Genomic DNA, 19,557 nt, shown 5'->3' on the forward strand with positions numbered 1-19,557 from the left:
GCAATTCTGATTTACAAAATCACTGCGAAATCATTTTCTTAAACTAATGAAAATATTATATCCCGAAACTATTTTTGAATCTGAGCTTGATATTGGATAAATTTAACTTCCTCACTCACTATTAAGGCAGCGGATCCCAATGCTTTGTAAAAGTTGTTGTTGCTTTTTTCACCTATAATAGTTCTTCTTGAATTATTTAATACTTAATTGAAAGTGTATTACGAGGGGTAAAAGCGAAAAGGTTCTATCTGCTTCTTCGTTTAATGTCACTTAGAACCTTTTTGTATTCACCCCTCAAAATGTAGGGATAAAAAGACTTATTTTTTGTTATTAATATACAAAGGGATCCGTGAAATAGTTTAGCCAGTTTTATAATACTGGTTAAACGAAAGTGAAGAGTACACCAAATCATGTTTTATGAAGTTCTGAGTAAGGAGTTTTCAATTATGGCTCGTACTGCTGTTGTTGTTTGAAAAACAAACGTTTACATTTTCTGTTTTATTGAAAAATATATACTGGTAAAGATCACTAAAAATCAAATGATTTAAACATAGCAAATATTGCACAATACTTAACAAATCTTGAATACAATCACATAACTGAGATATAATTCATATTTAACACAATGGCACCTGAATTATACTATAGAGACAATAGAATAACATTTAAAATTGTAAAACAACTCCATCTCTATTTCACTAAACACAATCTGCTGGAATGAAATATTAGAAACATGGAATTCATAATTTTATGGCAAGCCAGGAATGAAAATTGTAAAATAGTCAATATAATCATTGAGCTCAATTCATGTGAATCTACATCTGATACATTGAACCTTGAGCTAGATTCATGTGAATCTACATCCAATACATTGAACCTTGAGCTAGATTCATGTAAATCTACATCCAATACATTGAACCTTGAGCTAGATTCATGTGAATCTACATCCAATACATTGAACCTTGAGCTAGATTCATGTGAATCTACATCCGATACATTGAACCTTGAGCTAGATTCATGTGAACTACATCCAATACATTGAACCTTGAGCAAGATTCATGTGAATCTACATCCGATACATTTAACCTTGAGCAAGATTCATGTGAATCTACATCCAATACATTGAACCTTGAGCAAGATTCATGTGAATCTACATCCAATACATTGAACCTTGAGCTAGATTCATGTGAATCTACATCCGATACATTGAACCTTGAGCTAGATTCATGTGAACTACATCCGATACATTGAACCTTGAGCTAGATTCATGTGAATTGACATCAGATACATTTAACCTTTAGCTCGATTCATCGGAATCAACATCAGATACATTGAACCTTGAGCTAGATTCATGTGAATCTACATCAGATACATTTAACCTTGAGATAGGTTCATGTGAAACGACATCTGATACATTGAACCTTGAGCTAGATTCATGTGAATCTACATCCAATACATTGAACCTTGAGCTAGATTCATGTGAATCTACATCCGATACATTGAACCTTGAGCTAGATTCATGTGAACTACATCCGATACATTGAACCTTGAGCTAGATTCATGTGAATTGACATCAGATACATTTAACCTTTAGCTCGATTCATCGGAATCAACATCAGATACATTGAACCTTGAGCTAGATTCATGTGAATTGACATGAGATACATTGAACCTTGAGCTAGATTCATGTGAATTGACATGAGATACATTTAACCTTGAGCTAGATTCATGGGAATCAACACCTGATACATTGAACTTGTACAAATTGAAATTGTAGGAAAGACACCAGACCTAGCCCATAATCACTAATATTTTAAGTTTTAGTTCATAGAATGAGTTATGATGATCAAAATTGCTGTATTTTTTACAACAAATAATCAGTTTTAAAATCAGGCACTCATCTTTTGCACAATAATGTATTATTGAGATTTTCAAACATTTAAGAATTCAGTTTTCTGATCTGAGTCTGACCCTCACACTCAAGGCATAAGTGAATAAGGGCCCAAGCATACAAATTACTTCACTTTAGTAGGGTTTTAGCTGATGGGTTATGAAAGGGTGCTGCACCCTGTCTTTTTTCAGTAGCACCCTTCTGCCCGCATGGAGACCAGCATGGGCACCCTTCTGCCTTCATAGAATCAAATGCTAAGACTTTCAAATATTAATAAAATATTTCTGCTGTATTGTTCAAAACTTATTTAAAATACAAAACATTTTACATATCTGGCTGTTGAAACCTTATATTACTTCAATTAAACACAATTTCTAACATTTTCTGCCTTATTCATAATGTTCAGTTCTTCATAGCCCGATTCAATGTGCTCTTTTTACCCATAGCACCCTGTCCCTTTTCTGCAGCACCTTTTCCTTTTTTAATCCTGCCTAAAACCCTAACTTTAGTCTTCTTTATGTGAAATACATGCACATACTAGGCAAGGACATAAATCTGGCCACTTTCTTTGTTTTTCTTCATAATCTTTCTAAATTTTTAAATGATTTCATAAAAAATGGGTTGAAATAATCTTTGGTATTTCAACGTGTCTTTGATACCAGAAAAATAACAATAATCCATATAAAAATTTAAATAATATACCAAAAAGTAACCAGATAAATTAGGTTACCTTTTGTTATACCAACAACTTATAAAACAAGTATTAGAATTACAAGAATAAAATACAAACCATAGAAAGCCAACATGATTCTAACACAACATTGATCAACTTGATATTTTATCATTGCTGCACATTCATAATTATAATATACGTGCACTCTCTTCTCACCAAGGCAACCTGGGTTCGATTCCCGGCCTTGGCGCATGTGAGTCTTGTTTGTGGTCACCAAGCCGAATTAGTGTGTTTCCTCCCAGTGCTCACCAACAACACAAGACACACTCTCACATAAAGTCCTGCCAACAACAGTGATTATTATAATGTTGTAATAACTTGTTTCACAATCGTTGTAAAATAAATAAGTTTAAACTAATGTGCATGTACCTGATTACAACTTGAACTCATTTCCCCTTTCGATGTATATTAACTTTTACAACATGTAAAAAAATGCTTTGGTTGATGGTAATCAGAGAATTAAAACACAGGTATCTAAAAAAATACAGGATATTTAACTTGTCAAGACGATAACAAAAGATTCACAGTGTCTCTTTAAGGGCAGTTTTTATGGTTACATTGCTAGTGGGGAAGCTCCGATTTATCATAACCAGAGAATTAAAATGGGTAGAATAAATTAATTGAATTAAATTAGAATACAGGAATTCAAGACATTGACAAATCTTTCACAGTGAGACTTTCAGCCTCTTGCAGCGCAGTCTTTACTGCGGTCTTGCTGTCTGGAAAGCTTCGATTGATGGTTTTCATGTCAAGCTGGACGCTGACCTGGTGGAGGGTCGTGGAGAGGCGGGACAGCAGGATGGACGCCACATGGTGCGAGCCCTGGGTCACCATCTTGGTTCGAGATGGGCGGATCAGTCGATGGCTCTGTGAAAACAATGGAATATTAAGTTTTATCACATTATACTGCCTTTTTAAGTGTAATACAACAATTACATCTTTTCTTGCATAACACCAGTGTAAGAAAACTTGATATAGGCATCGCTATTATAGAAGCTCATTAGCGAGACAGAATGAGTGCTGCTATATAAATATCAAATACCCTGTTTCACTGACATCCATTATGCGAGTGATAGATCAGTTTTGTCATGCTTTACCTACATGACCTGTCAGCAGCAATGCTTCTTACATCCCCAATGTGAGCCTCATGATATTCATGCAGCCTAGCAGGCACCGTTTTTAATCCTCATTTTCTATTCCCTTTATCATACTTACCAACACACCCACACATGGACCTGAACTTGTGATCAGGGACCATATTACAAATTTTATTTGTTTTAGTTACATGTACAGTTTAGATTTGTTATATATATTTCTGTTAGAAAAATAATGCTTTAAAATGGTGTTTTTTGTTTTTTAAAAACATCCATATATGAGTTGTATAATATAAACAAGCTTAACACTTTCTACCTATGGAACAAACATGAAATTGTTTAGGTTAAGGGAAAGGTATATGTTTTAAGTTAAGATGCTTCTGTAATATAGCCCGAGACAATGATATTGATATCATGTTGGGAACATCTCAATCTTCTCCCTATAGCAGAGGTCCTTGAATCCATCTCACTCCCCACTCCACACATACACCCCACTTCCTATTTCTCATACTCACACCTTAACTTGAGATTGATACTTCAAATCCTTGAATCCATCTCACTCCCCACTCCACACATACACCCCACTTCCCATTTTCCATACCCTCCCCTTAACTTGAGATTATAAGTATCTTCCATGGCCGAGAGTGTAAGATGGTTCATTCCGACCCGAGCATAGGGTGTTTTGCGGAAATTCGGTAAACCTCGTTTCCGCAAAACACCCTGCGCGAGGGTCGGGATAAAACTATCTTACACGAATGGCTATGGTAGATGCTTTTTCTCCCACCTCAGTTAAACAGAATTAAGTAAAAATGTATTTTTTGCTCGAACTCTTTTGTGCTTAGTGAAAAAAATTGCGTATGGATATGCAATAATACGTGGTTGTCATCGATATGTGCATAGTGATTCAGATTATGTTAATACTCAGATCGCTCTTTAAATAGTTCTAAGGAAAGTGAAGCATTATTTCTTAAAAGGTGTGTGAAAACTGTTTTATGGTGACATTTGAAGCGAGAAATAATTATTTATCGTTCTAAATATTGCCACAAGACAAGGTTTCCACGATGCTTCAGACGACAGTCTTCAACAAGGGAGGTAATTACAATGTGATAACCATTAAAAAGGAGTTCCATACGGGCATTTTATCTTCGCCCGTGGGTAAGATAAGAATTTCTAGCATGGTTAAATTATTGGATCTGCTTATCTGGGGTGGGAGAAAGATATTTAACCATATGGCAAGACAATGAATCCCTCTCACTCCCCACTCCACACGTACAACCCACTTCCTATTTCCCATACTCACACCTTGACCTGAGATCGATATTTCACCCTATGGCAGAAGGCCTTAAATATTTCCCACTCCACACTCCACACATTCACCCCACTTCCTATTTCCCATACCCCACCCAGCTACTTACCTTCACTTGAGATCGTACGATACTGCTGACGTCTGCATTGTGGGCATCTATATCCTCACCCTGTCTCAACAAGCACCGACTTGTGTCCTCTTCAACTACCTGATATGAGAATTAAACAAATGTACACATTTGAGTCCTTAAATCTACACATTCATTTCAGGTGTTTTTGTTCAAGGGTTTTGATATGGAAACCTATGGATTTCTTTTACCATGCGTAGCACTCAAGGTTGTAAGGTTTTTGTTCTTTCTCATTATATGCTCTCCAGTGGTTTATAGAGATTTATCAGTGTGTTTTTTTATATTTAACTGTTTGACAAAAGTGAAAATATCAAATTGATATTTTTCACTCTTGAAATTTTAATCTGCTCTCAGTTACAAATCAAATGTCAACACGCACAGTCTACATGTGTAGACTTTTATGATTGAGATTGTTGTCATTTGAGACACTGTATCTTTTTGACAAAGCAAAATATGTGAACCAAGTTTTCACAGCATGTGTACGAGGTAATGGTCTTTTCTTAAAACTAATTTGTAATTAGGCTTATTTCACAGGGAAAGGAATATTTGAAGATTACTGGTGGTCGGTTAGGAATTTTGTTTAGTGTACAGTGAACTTTCATGGGAGGGGGTAAAAATATACATACTTCATACAGTTTAACCAGCAGGGCCTGCAGAGGTTGGCCTTGTAGAGAGTGTTTATCACTGAGGTAGATGGCTTCAAACGTCAGCTGTTTTACATATACCTGGGCTGACACTAATATACATACTTCATACAGTTTAACCAGCAGGGCCTGTAGAGGCTGGCCTTGTAGTGAGTGTTTATCACTGAGGTAGATGGCTTCAAATGTCAGCTGTTTTACATAAACCTGGGCTGACACTAATATACATACCTCGTACAGTTTAACCAGCAGGGCCTGTAGAGGCTGTCCTTGTAGTGAGTGTTTATCACTGAGGTAGATGGCTTCAAACGTCAGCTGCTTTACGTATACCTGGGCTGACACTATCGCCTGCAGAGAATATAGACATCAAATGATAATATTCATATATACAGCTGCTATTTAATTATAATTTGGTGAGTTTGGGAAGAGGTCACCAAGCCAGACAAGTGGGCTTTTTCTGGGAACTCAGGTTTCCCCTACAACACAAGAACACACTATCGCGTGTTATCGTGCCAACAAGAGGGACTTAGTATAAGTTATCATAACTTTCTTCACAGTTATTGTACAATATAAAATGTTTAAACTTAATTTATTCTTTAGTTTGGTCAAAGTCACCCACAATATTTATTGATTGGTCAATATTTATCCAATACTCACTATAAACTGCTTATATCAATAAATATGCAAACTAGCCAAAAGATCAACTGTGTTTTATACAGTTGACTGCTGGTATATCACTGTTCACTTACACGTATTGGTTACAAACTTCAATAAAAGTACATGATTTGACTTTATTCTGGTCAGATGCAATCAAGAATGAATGAAAACAATGAGTGTAATTGAGACCATAGAAGTAAAACCTGTCTTTGACTAATTTAACAAAGTATGTTTCATGTTATTCATTACATGTGTTCAAAGCATCCATTTCTTAAAGCATCCATTTCTTAATATGTGTCTTAGGTTACACTCAACTATTTTTAATATATTATCATATTAATTGGTTATATTTTAATAGTAACAATTTGCCAAATATTTTCTAATTTTGGCGTTTTAACTCAACACATGTTGCTGAAGATTCATTCAAGTATACTCCTTGTACAGTTAGCGCAGTGGTTAGCCCACTCCCTTCTCACCTAGGCAACCAGGTTTCGATTCCAGGCATAGGCGCATGTGAGTTTGGCTGGTGGTTATCAAGCCGGACAATTGCGTTTCCTCTGGCTACTCCAAATTCCCACACAACATATAACCACACTCTTGCCTAAAATCATGCTAATGAGAGAGATTAATATAACGTTGTAATAACTTATTTCATAATTATTGCAAAATAAGTGTATATTAAGAATACCCCTTCCAGACTCACATTTTTGTCGACTATTTTCTGTATGTACTCGAGCACTTGTGGTGGGGCCGATTCGTTCAGCTTCCTCTTCAACATCCGGAACGTGAACACATTATCGAGGTAGAAGTCACTTTTTGCCTGCAAACACAACAGAAGCATAAGCAATTGATTTTCAAAAAAATCAACAAAAATTAACAATGGAAATGAGGAATAAGATCATTCTCATCAAACATCATAATACACAATTTAAATGACCCTCATTCCTACAGCTACAGCCTACATGTACCTTTATATAAGCCTTGAGCAGTCTGGACTGTGTGTCAGTCTCAGCATAAGGAGACATCTTCTTCAGGATAGGAACCTTCACACAGAATGAAGCAAAATGGTCGGAAAGGTCCTCCTGTGAAATAAGTGGCACCTTGTTTAGATTCCAGATATTGGTTAAGGTAACAAGAGGCACATCAGTGGCTGTGCTCCACTGGCCAAAAGGTTCAAGCAAAGACCACCTAACGAACATTTTCGTCAAGTTTCATAGAAATACAATCATCAATTTTTGAGGAGAAGTTATTTAAAAAAAAATTTTACTTTAATAGCTCTGGCTGCCATGTTGTGCAGTGGACCGAAATGATTTGGGCAATTTGAGTAAAGGAGCACCAAACAAACATTTCTGTCAAGTTTTATCGAAAAAAGGTCATCGGTTTCGACGACAAGTCGTATAAAGTTTTTATTTTTTAGCTCTGGCAGCCATGGTGTGCAGTGGACTGGAACCATTTAACAAATTTTGGTTAATGACCACCCAAGGAACATTTCTGTCAAGTTTCATCAAAATCTGATCATCGGTTTCTGAGGAGAAGTGGTGTAAAGGTTTTTCCTATTTTTAGCTCTGGCTGCCATGTTGTGCAGCGGAACGGAACCATTTGGGCCATTTTGTCAAAGATTTTGTTGAGATGACCCTTGTTATTAAGTCTCATAAAGATTATGTCAAAATTGTGACGCAGGCAATTTGTGGACTGACGATTGACTAACATGTAATCTTGTCTTGTCATATGACAGGCGAGCTAAAAATTACTAACCATTGTTTTCCAAATGGAAATGGAGACGTCGTTTGCTTTGTACAAAGGATCAGAAGATCACAAAACAAGCAAAGAAATAAACCTTGGAATTGTTCTTTTTTGTTATCACTTTTGATTTATCAGAACTGCTATATAATCATAATTGTGGTAAATCAGTTTCAGACTGGTTGTCAGGTGTACCCACACAGCACATGTCATGTGATACCTAGCAGGAAAGATGGCATTGGTTTATTATTGTTTAAAAATTATTTAAAGATGCTATACGTGAAAAATTAAGACATTATTATTTTTTTCTATTAAAGGGAGGTAATTCAGTAGTAAAATGTAATCAAAGTTATTAAAGCATGGCATTTCTTTTCTAACCATGTTGATATTATTACAGTCTATTCAAGCAAGATGCCTTTTGTTTTTACATAGTACCCATAGGTTCTGAAAAACAAGGAGCACTATTCCCAACAGAAGGATGTCACTCCCTATCACTGCATGAGCATCATAATAAAGAAATGTTTACTCAAACTGCAAGCTGCTCAATTGAAATAGGTATTTACCTCAAGCATACAGTTTTATAATGTGGCAAAATAGTCGGACTACTAGATTGTCATTCGGACTAGTAAAATATGCCATTATGCTAGTCCAACTGGCTAGTAGGTTAAAATGTTTTTCGTGAAGACTGCGGACGAGAAGTCCTTAAAGGTTTTTCTTTTTTTAACTCTCGCAGCCATGTTGTGCAGCGGACCGGAACCATTTGGGCAATTTTGGTTAAAGGGCATCCCGATGAACATTTATGTAAAGTTTCATCAAAATCTGATAATCGTTTTCTGAGAAGATGTAGTTTAACGTTTTTTCTATTCTTAGCTCTGGTGCCCATGTTGTGCAGCAGACCAGAACTGTTTGGGCTATTTTGGTTAAGGACTACCCAAGTAACATTTCTGTCAAGTTTCATTGCAATACGATCATTGGTTTCTGAGGAGAAGTCGTTTAAAGGTTTTTCTATTTTTACCTCTGGGGGCCATCTTGTGCAGTGGACCGAAACCATTGAAGCAAATTTGATAAAGGACCATCCAAGGAACATTTCTGTTAAGTTTCATCAAAATCTGATCATCGGTTTCTGAGATGTTCTTTAAAGGTTTTTCTATTTTTTTGCCCTGGCAGCCATGTTGTGCAGCGGACCGGAACCATTTGAGCAATTTTGGTTAAGGACCACCCAAGGAACAATTCTGTCAAGTTTCATCAAAATCTGCCAATCCGTTTCAGAGGAGATGTCGTTTAAAGATTTTGCTATTTTTAGCTGTGGTGGCCATATTGTGCAATGGACCAGAACCATTTGAGCAATTTTAATAAAGGACCACCCAAGGAACATTACTGTCAAGTTTCATCAAAATCTGCCGAACCGTTTCAGAGGAGATGTCGTTTAAAGATTTTGCTATTTTTAGCTCTGGCGGCCATATTGTGCAATGGACCGGAACCATTTGAGCAATTTTGGTAAAGGACCACCAAAGGAACATTCCTGTGAAGTTTTGTCAAAATCCGCTTATCAGTTTCAGAGGAGATGTCGTTTAAAGTAAAAGTTTACGCACGCACGCACGCACGACGGACAATCTGTGACGACATAAGCTCCATGGCCTTCGGCCAGTGGAGCTAAAAAAGTAGAGGTAAGATTGTTTTTACAATGTAAATGATTAACAGACTATCCTCGATAAAATGCTTAGAAAAAGGTCTCCACATTTGAACTTTAAACTATCATACTTATTTGTTTAAGCTTGATTGTGGCGAAAGCTGATAAATGATAGAATCACTCTTGAGTCCGTTCCCTGGGCAGAAACTAGTACTGTGTCCTTTTTGAGAGGCAATGAGAAAGTATGCCTGGTGGGGATCAAACCCACCCATGACCTTTTGGATGAGAGGCGGACCTATACCACTAGAAAACCTTATAAATGCTTTTTGTTTCATTGTTACAAAAAAAATTATTTCACAAAATCTAAAATAGTTCTTCGATATTATAATAATCTTTTAACGGTCTCATAACTCTTTCGAATGAGAATATCCATACATGTGATAATTTCTTGGGTCGAATCCGGGACACTCGTCGTTATGTCAACGTACACTAGGGGGTTTCGGGGGCATGCCCCCCCTGAAATTTTTTTAAATGGGGAACGTCTGTGGTGCATTCTAGAGCATATCTGGGGCTATTTAAGTCGTTTTTAACGTCAGGAAAATGTACCTATTAAATTGACTGCCAAGACTATTTTTATTTGACATGGTTTGTTTTTTTCTGCATTTTCTTGAAAAAATAAAACAAGATATTTTCCCAGGCTTTAAATGAAGTGCTAACCAGGAGGATATGCAGTCTAATTCGGTTTCATCAAATGAAATTTGAATGGAATATGGGATGTTTTCCGTGTTTTAATTTTGATTTTTTTACTCATTTTGTCACTTTCTTTAAACTTACCTTCATGCTCGTTTGTCGGTAAAATGTGTGAAAAATATCAATTCATCAATTAAAAGCTATCATTCATAAGACCCAACAAATCCATATGAAAACAATAAATTTGTATACAAGAACCCACCCCGACTCGTTAAGCACAACAATAGGCCAATAGATCAATTATCGGGTGATTGACGATGACCTCAACGACACACGTACCAATTAACAGATTAGTGTCAACATGTCCTGTGTTTTACAACCAGTGTCCTGGACAGGCAAAATAGCTGACTAAAATTGGTAAAATTAAGATAATCGATTCCGAGATTTTTTTTTTCATTTTTTTTATGACTTTCCGGGACAAACATGCACCCTCCGTGACTCCGTGACGGAGATACGATTTCCGGGACAATCCCGGACGTCCGGGATGTTATCACATGTATGGAATATCACACAAATTATACCGAAAACTAACAAAACTAGTGTGCTTAGCTTGATCCTATTATAAGGGTCTTGAGATTGTTCAAGAAATTGGGGCCTGGACCCTTAATTACACTTAGCTTATCTATTTTTTTACACATTTCATTATTTCATTTTTCTTAAGAAATGACTGGATGAGATATCCCCTAAAGTGGAGTGAAATTCAGAGGTTTTGTGGCGAAGACTGGCAACAAAAGTAGAACCAGCAATTTTAAACATTTAAACACCGTTAATCTGAACATTGTTTATCCAAAATTATTGCTAGTAAGAATATGTTTTTCAGTCCCGAATCTATTTCTTCTTTGTTTAATCAATTTTTTATCAATAATCCAAAATCGATATCAATATTTCGAAATTATCGATAAGTTAAAATAACAGTCCAGATATGGTATTGCACACCTATTTATCAATAACTGTTTAGAACTCGGACATCTCATAGTTTTTCGGAATAACGGTATTTAATGTATAAAATGTTCAGAAATGTCTGTAGTATATTGAACTGTTGGCATAAATTTCCAACGTGGTATGAGGGCCAAGAGAGGAATACCCTGCATTTTCGCCTCACCCCTCGTCTTGCGGTGAATATCCCACAACAAATAAAAACTGTGTGTGTCATTGGGAAATTTGATTGCTTTGTGCAATACATTTCCTTATAACATTTATACTCAATACAGTGCTTTTCAGATCAAAAGAAATGCTAGTTCAGGTAACCTGTGTTTTAGCGAGGACCTTTGTGTTTCCTTCCTCCCGGGATCGAGACCTGCTGTCCTCAAGGCTTTCAACCACGTCCTGGTACTGGAAGACAAACACACACTCCATTTACTTCAGAGTTGTAATCTCTTTTAATATGCTTTGAATGACTTAAAAAAATAAAGTTTGTAATTCCCAACCACCTATTTCAGCCGTGCCTGCAAGTAATAAAATCTTCACAAAACCTTATATTATGTGTAGAAATGTATTTAATAACGTTTTAATGAAAGTACAATATTAATATAACTTCTGTGAAAAATGTTAGCTAATGAAAACAAAGGAGAAAAAAAAATTATATATTTGTGCTGGCTGGATTCGAACCACTACCTTGAAAGATTTGTAGTCTTGTGCTTTATAACAACATAGGCTAAAGCATTAAAATTGAAGAGTTTCAAATGGAGGTTTTCATTAGGGGTATGCTACCTTAAGTCATTCATGACACTGTTACAATAATTGATTTTCTATGATTTGTCATCCATCATTCATCTAGTTTCAAACCAAATCCTTCAATCAAAACAATCACTACAGTATTGGTAATGCCGTTAATCATGTTTTATTTAACATTAAGCTAAGTTTCAAATTAACAACCTGAACAATTTGACACCTGAACAATTGGTGTAAAATTGTTAAAGTTAAACCCTTGTGAAAATATTTTACAGCAATTTAACAATCTATATTCAAATTCAAAACCTTATATTGTAAAGAGTTCTTTTTGCATTTCTTTATATGCATAACAAAGCAAAATTTAAATTCAATAAAAGTCATTTGAATTTAATTTCAAAATATTTTTTGGAAAGGATCACTTCTTATCACAACTATTTGCTTTTACATGCAAATAGTAAAATTTATATTCTACAATATCCTTTCACACCTGAACAAGAGCCCCAATGATATTTTTCTGCAATTTTGAGAGGGTCCCATCCATAGCAGCCAACTTTGAGATGACCCCTTCTTCAGTGTCCTTGACCTCAGTGACCTCTGACATCTGCTCGACCTTTGCGAGCTGAAGGTCAACCACATACTGACGGCAAGCCCCACATACATGTAGCAGCATCGAGATCTCGGGCTCAACCTCTGGGCTCTGAAGGATTGTGAAATTGAGATAAAAGATCATGTTTTTATAAAAAAGGATGTGTATGTTCATAAATTTGCATTCCCCTAGTCCTTTGTGTAGATAAAACTTGAAGTTTATATTATTTAACATGCATGGTGTAATGACTTCAGTGTTTAATATTGGAATTGGATAAGCATGACGTAACGTAACCAATGACATACGTCGTGACAAAAATCAGCTATTCTTTTATACAAACAAAAGCAAGTCTGGACAAGTTATCCAATGTTATTTATCGGCTAGTTTTCACAATAAAATGATTTAATAGGTTAATAGTAATTATTGGTTCAATATTGACCAATCATTAAAAAATTGGTTAACTTTAACCTTACCACAGAAATTAACCAGTTTCATACAAATGGCAGCAGAACTCAAATTTGGGGCCATGTGGTCAAAGTGAATGAGCTGACCATTTTATGAGGTATTAAATTAAGGTTTAATCCTGAAATAAGGATTTTTGCTGAACATATGCATTAAAAAAGCAGAGAATACCTTAAAATGAATTTAACTCGCATTGAAAACATATAAAATCAATATTATCAGGGGCCTCTGTCCTTGCTTGGGACCTGAATCCCCAATATTCAAAATAATTTTTAGGATTGTGATTTTTAGTCTGCTATCATCCCTGCAAAGTAATTTTCACTAAATTATTAATTATAAAGCATAATATGCAAACTATAGACAAAGGGGATCCCCGGGCCATCTGATCAATGGAAGTACAAACAACTTTCATAAGATCGAATATTTCCATCCAATACAATGGCAACATAATTGCAGCATTACAAATATTTAGTTAAATGTTTTGTCCGAAAATTCCAATAAACTATAGTTGAGCTGACAAATACAATTATTACTTTGAAAATATGTATTCATATTTCAAAGATTTTTTTATTCGAAAAGGTGATCATTCGATACGATCGTTGATAAGACGGCCACAATGAACTTAATGCAAATTAAGAAAAAAAAAACAAGCACAAACCCCAATAACTTTTATCACACTGAGACAAGCCTCCCTTCAGCTCAATGGTCCATTCCCAGGGGGCTGGTCTGGAATGTACACAAGCAGCTCCCGTCGACTGCACGTCTTACACAGGACCTTCCCACACAACTTGCAGCTGTACCTGGAGATAGACGTACTAATTTTTAATAAAGGATTTCAAACAGAAATTGGTATGCCTTTTGTTAATACTCATTCATTTCAGTTTGAATATTAAGGTAGCTGTAATTCTTTTTCTGAATAGAAACCAGTACTGGGGTCATTGCTTAAGCTGTTTGCTATCAAACACTACACAACCAACTCCGTTGCAACGGAATGATAGCAGAGAGTGCACCCTTGGTATATCTATCTTATTTTGATTCAGGGCGTTTCTTATGTAAGAAGGGCTCACACAAAAATCCCTGTGGTACTCTCAAATAGTGGTTTGCCTATACAACTTACCCCTGGTCACTGAGAGGCCCAGAAAGCAAGCCCCTGGTGGGGCTCTCACCCATAATATCTTGGGTGAGAGGCAATCACTATACCATTCTCATGCTCTGATTGAATGTTGGTGTAAGCTCAAGTTATTCCAATAGGCTTATCTTATACACATATTTTCTTTGGTTTATTTCCATTGAATCAATGAATCAATGACATTTAAGTACACTAAGATCTAAGGCTAAGGTCATACATCATGCATGGCAGGGCTTCTAAAAACCGACAATTTGCCGGTCTGGACCGACTTTGACCAAGCCAGTCCGATTTCAGTTCCAAAGTGTCGAAAAAATTGGTTCGAATTTTTTTTATTTTTCTTATAATTTCTGTCCAAAACGACTTAGTCAGTAAAAATTGTTGAAATTGTAATACACAAACATTTACACGTTCAAAATTACCCCCAATAAAAATGTCCTGGTTACCATCAGACCAATGCAACCAGCTGCTTTTACCACTACGTTGAACACTCGATATCTGTTAATTAGCAGACGCTTGCAATGGGTTTAAATATGTTTAAATACTTAAGTTTTATATTTATACCGAAATACCTTTACCTTTCACAGTTGTCTCAAACAAATATGCATTTTCTTATGCAGGAATCTTAAATTAAAGAAAGTTAAATACTGGAGCAAATAGATTTGATTTTCAAGCAATAAGAAATTAAATTCAATGTATCGTGATGATGCAAATTATTTGAATGCAAAATGTTACAAATTTAAAAGGCAATGTTTAAATGCTATTTTATATTTTGGAATCTCGATCATGAGTAACTAGGGGAAATTAATTAAGCCATACTTCTTTTTCAGCAAGCCGAAACCTTCATGACAAGTCTGGCAGTGGATGGCTAGGCTCTCTTGCTGCAATTTAATGAATCATGGTAAAATTATTTCTCTTATGAACATTTTCTTAAAACATGAGCACCGAAGAGCAAACTCCAACATTTGTCCTGTTTCTTACATTCAATCAAGGGGCATAACTTGATTATTATAAAAGCTAATGTTATGGGTGCTGCTGTACATGTACATGGGCATAATGTTTCCAAGTACCAAGTTTCAGTTGAATATCTGGAAACAGGCAATGTTAAACTTTGCATAATGACGACACAAATGCTACTTTAAAACACAGACAAGCTAGCAAGAGTAAACAATTTTCAATATCAAAGTCAAGGATGTATCATAATGTTCCCAATAATACATTTATAATTGTCTTTTTTCAACAAGGAGTAGGTTTAAACTAATATTAACGATATTCTTTACTTTGCAACAAAATACAGGCATTACTTCAGAAAGTCTATAATAGTTACATGTAGGAAGTGTAAATCTTTAATAATTATTCATCATCATGTGTAAAAAGTAGCTTATTACTATATAACATCAGCAACAAGTTTGATAACAAACAGTACCATCCAGACTGAAGATTTCTGCCAGTCGGGAGTTTTCAGCATATTTTTCATCTCTGACAGTGTGCGAGTTACCTCGGATGTCCCGACAGAAGACTTAAATCCCTTCTTTAATCTTTCACACTCCACCGACATGTTAAGTCTGTACATAAAAAGAGTAAGTCTCATTTAATCAGACTAAATGACGATTTCACAAAATTACAATGTGTAAGGGTAAGACAATTAACGACACTTGTTTTTTTACTTTTGTCTAGATTTAGAATATTTGAATAAAATACATTTTGCCATTCTAATTTGTTTTCAGGTGTCTGCCCCTCACCCATGAGTTTGTTGGTTCAATCCCAACAAGGCAACATGTACTTTCTCTTGCCACTAAAAGGGACACCAGAACCCAGGTTTCTACCCAAGAAATGAAATGGAAAGTGGTCTGCTTGCTTTACAATCAGGCTAATATAGTTTAGTATAACAAACAGTATAACCACAGTGTGTGTATACCACGTGATAAAATGCGTCATAAACGCTACGTCAGAAGGCAATATTTTGCTTTGAATAAAGACTTCTTCACCATTTTAAATGAAACATAGTGCAATCTACGCCGCTTACATAGCCCTCGTCTTTGGTCTTTTACCAGAGTTTAATTTAGAGTTTAGATTCTTAAAACACTTCGACAAACCTCTTCACAACACCACCACCTGATGGAGCACTGTCAAAATGTTAGAAACAGGTCTGTGGAGGTGTTTGAGGAAACTAATCACATAATCAAACTCTGGTAATAAAACAAAGGCGGGGCTCCTTAATGGCATTGACTGACTGCCCTTTGTTTCATTTAAAATAGTGAAGAAAAGTTATCTTTGTTTTTAGGCTTCATTTGAAGCGAAAGCCTTCGTAGCATTTATGACTTAATTTATCACGTGGCATACACACACTGAACCAGTAGGTGAATAAACGTTATAAGTGGTATTATCATGCATCTTTGCATATCATTTACACAATCTTGCCGCCTCAAACCTACTTATCTCTCCATGTTTTAGCAAGAGAAGACTTCCTCCTCTCCAAGCCCTCCCTCAATGACACTGTCCATGATTTACACTCTCGGAAGACCATTGTCAGTGACCTGGATACCACCTCCCCGTCTTCATCTGCCTCATAGCACTGCTTACACACCTAAAGTTTTAATTTGAACATTTATGCATAAGTTATTATAAAAGATATACCACTGCACAAAAAAATACAATTGCACATGTTAAAGAAGCACTTTCACAAATTGACAGTTTTGACCATTTTTCATTATTTTTTCGTCTCAGAATCAGCTGATTTTGGCATCAGTGCCTTCAATTGAGTAACAGTACAGATCTCAACTATTTGGTAAACTGCCCAAAATTGCTTCTTTCTTATAGTTTTAACAACAGTTTTAGCCATAAAACATCAATTTTTAAATGTAAATATGAAAACTGTGAGCTGCTTATTTGTCAGCAATCTTGTATCACTGGTTTACAGACGTTTATGCAAAAATTGGCTCATTCCAAGAAAAAAAATTGTCAAAACAATCAATCTGAGAGCGCTACTTTAATAAAAATATGGTTTGGGACACTCAAAAATTAATGCAAAGTACACAACGATGGCAATTTTATGAAAATTTTGGACATTTTTCTTTTGTTCTTGCAATTGTATCATCTGGTTTCTAGTCCCTTTAATTCAATATGTATCTTGATTAAAAAAATGTCCCTTTTAGCAAGGCTGTCTGGTCTCCACTTGCCTTATATGTCTTGCCAAGTGGATCACTGAAGGCAAGGAAGTTTAGTTTGAGCTTAAATTTGAGGCAGTCGGCACAGAAGATTTCTCCACACTTCCTACAATGATGCTGCCTATCAAGGACCTTTGTAAACCGCTTGTTACAGGCCTTGTTCATACAGAATGGCCTCTTGTCATTGCGTACCCAGTGTCGCCTTGTAATTTCTGAAATGAACCATATAAAAGTTGATTCCAAATTTTTAAAAGAAATAAGTGTAAAATTAATAATTTATTCACTGAGATCCGAGACCAGTTCATCATATTTAATATATTTATATATATATAATTCTATTTGAGTTTAATATAATATAAGTTTTGAGGTTTTACTCATATGTGCTGTGTAAGATTAGTAATGGTATACATGTATATGAGAAAAGAGAAAATCTTACCTAGATTTTGTTCTGACTGCACACTTCCATCTCCATCTCCAGAGAAAAATGGGGGGCTGTCCAGATCACTCTTATCAATTATCTCAAACTTGTCCATCATTTCAGATTTATAGTAACTGTACATGCTATCCCATTTAAGGACTTTACCTAATATAAACAGAAACAAACTGTAAAAATCAGTAATATAATTGTTGAGCATTGATTATGTACAGTGAAATGTTGACAATTGGCTTTCATTCTGTGGCATTTACTGAATTATCATTGAAGAGTGTGTCCTTTAGTTTGAGATGTGGTATTTTTTTCAATGCAGAACAATGTTGTGCACACAGCCTTTGCGAAAATTTGTACAATACTTAACCTATTTAAAACTTTATGCTTTTATTTCCTGGTCACCAGTTCATTGCTAAGTTTTTGTTATGTTATTTATGTGTGTTATTCAAGTCGGAATAAAGCTCATTAAGCTAATATATTTTTCTTGTTATCATATACCCAACTTTGAATATTGATTGTATCTTGTAATGTTTTCATTTTTTTATCCTTTCATTAAAGTTTCATATCTGACCATAAGAACTATAAATCTGCATGTTAAGGGAACTTTTTAAACATTTGGACATTCATTATATTCCCCTTTTAACAACACAAGTCAGCCATAGAGTTGCCACAATAAAAACCTCCAAAGTCTCTGAAGCGGCTGTTTGTATGGACATGATGCAGTTGATGAGCAGTGGATCCTTGGTTGAGTGATAAAACATTTGACTGTCAATCCAGGTGTCTCAGGTTCCATCCCTCACTAATCATTCTAAAATGCCACCTAGGCTTCTTTTTTAAATGATGTTTAGCTTGCTTTATAAAAAAGAAGCCTGGACAGCATTTTAGAATGGCTACATCCCTCACCTACATGTATAGACGCTTAGAATGGATACAATCTTCTGGGTAGGTGTTCTGTGTGACAGTGCAAGTTAAAGAAGCAGAGTAGGTCTAAACAGCGTAACATCTTTTCGTTGTTTTATGGCCCACAACCTCACAAGACTGATACTCTCACTGGGTATGACGCTGATGGAAATTTTCAGTGGTATCGTAAAAAAGTAACATACATTATCCACAGTGGACGAACATTCCCACTTGTCGTTAATTTAATTTTAAATGGAATATTTCTAGTCATTCTGGAAAGCAGATGCTGTCCACTTGTTTGGAAAAAAAATATTTTCGAAAAAAATGGGTCAGACCTTGGATTAGGTTATTGCCCAATATTGGTCCCTGGTCAGACTAAAAGGCATTTAACAGAAAAGCATCAAATGAATTGAAGTCAAATGTAAGAGACGTGAGATATTAATGAGACATTCTGTGTTTATAATACGCACATAAAAGAAAATGTCACTCAATTATGACATTCAAAACTTACATTTCAAAATGCAATGCCGTTTGTCTTTCAAAAACAAAGTGAAAGTAGGACAACTTCCGTGTAAAGCGTCCCATAACATTGACGGATGTTTACAAACTTTCTGCAGAAATTTAAACCACAGAGGCTTTAAAATACATG

General features: G+C 35.5%; 1 pseudogene; it reads right to left on the reverse strand.

Moving 5' to 3' along the window:
- Positions 1 to 524: 524 nt before the first annotated feature.
- LOC128211440 (uncharacterized) lies at positions 525 to 19,548 on the reverse strand (annotated as a pseudogene).
- Positions 19,549 to 19,557: the final 9 nt, after the last annotated feature.

This window comes from Mya arenaria, chromosome 12, assembly GCF_026914265.1.
Source record: "Mya arenaria isolate MELC-2E11 chromosome 12, ASM2691426v1".
In the NCBI taxonomy this organism is placed as follows: domain Eukaryota; kingdom Metazoa; phylum Mollusca; class Bivalvia; order Myida; family Myidae; genus Mya; species Mya arenaria.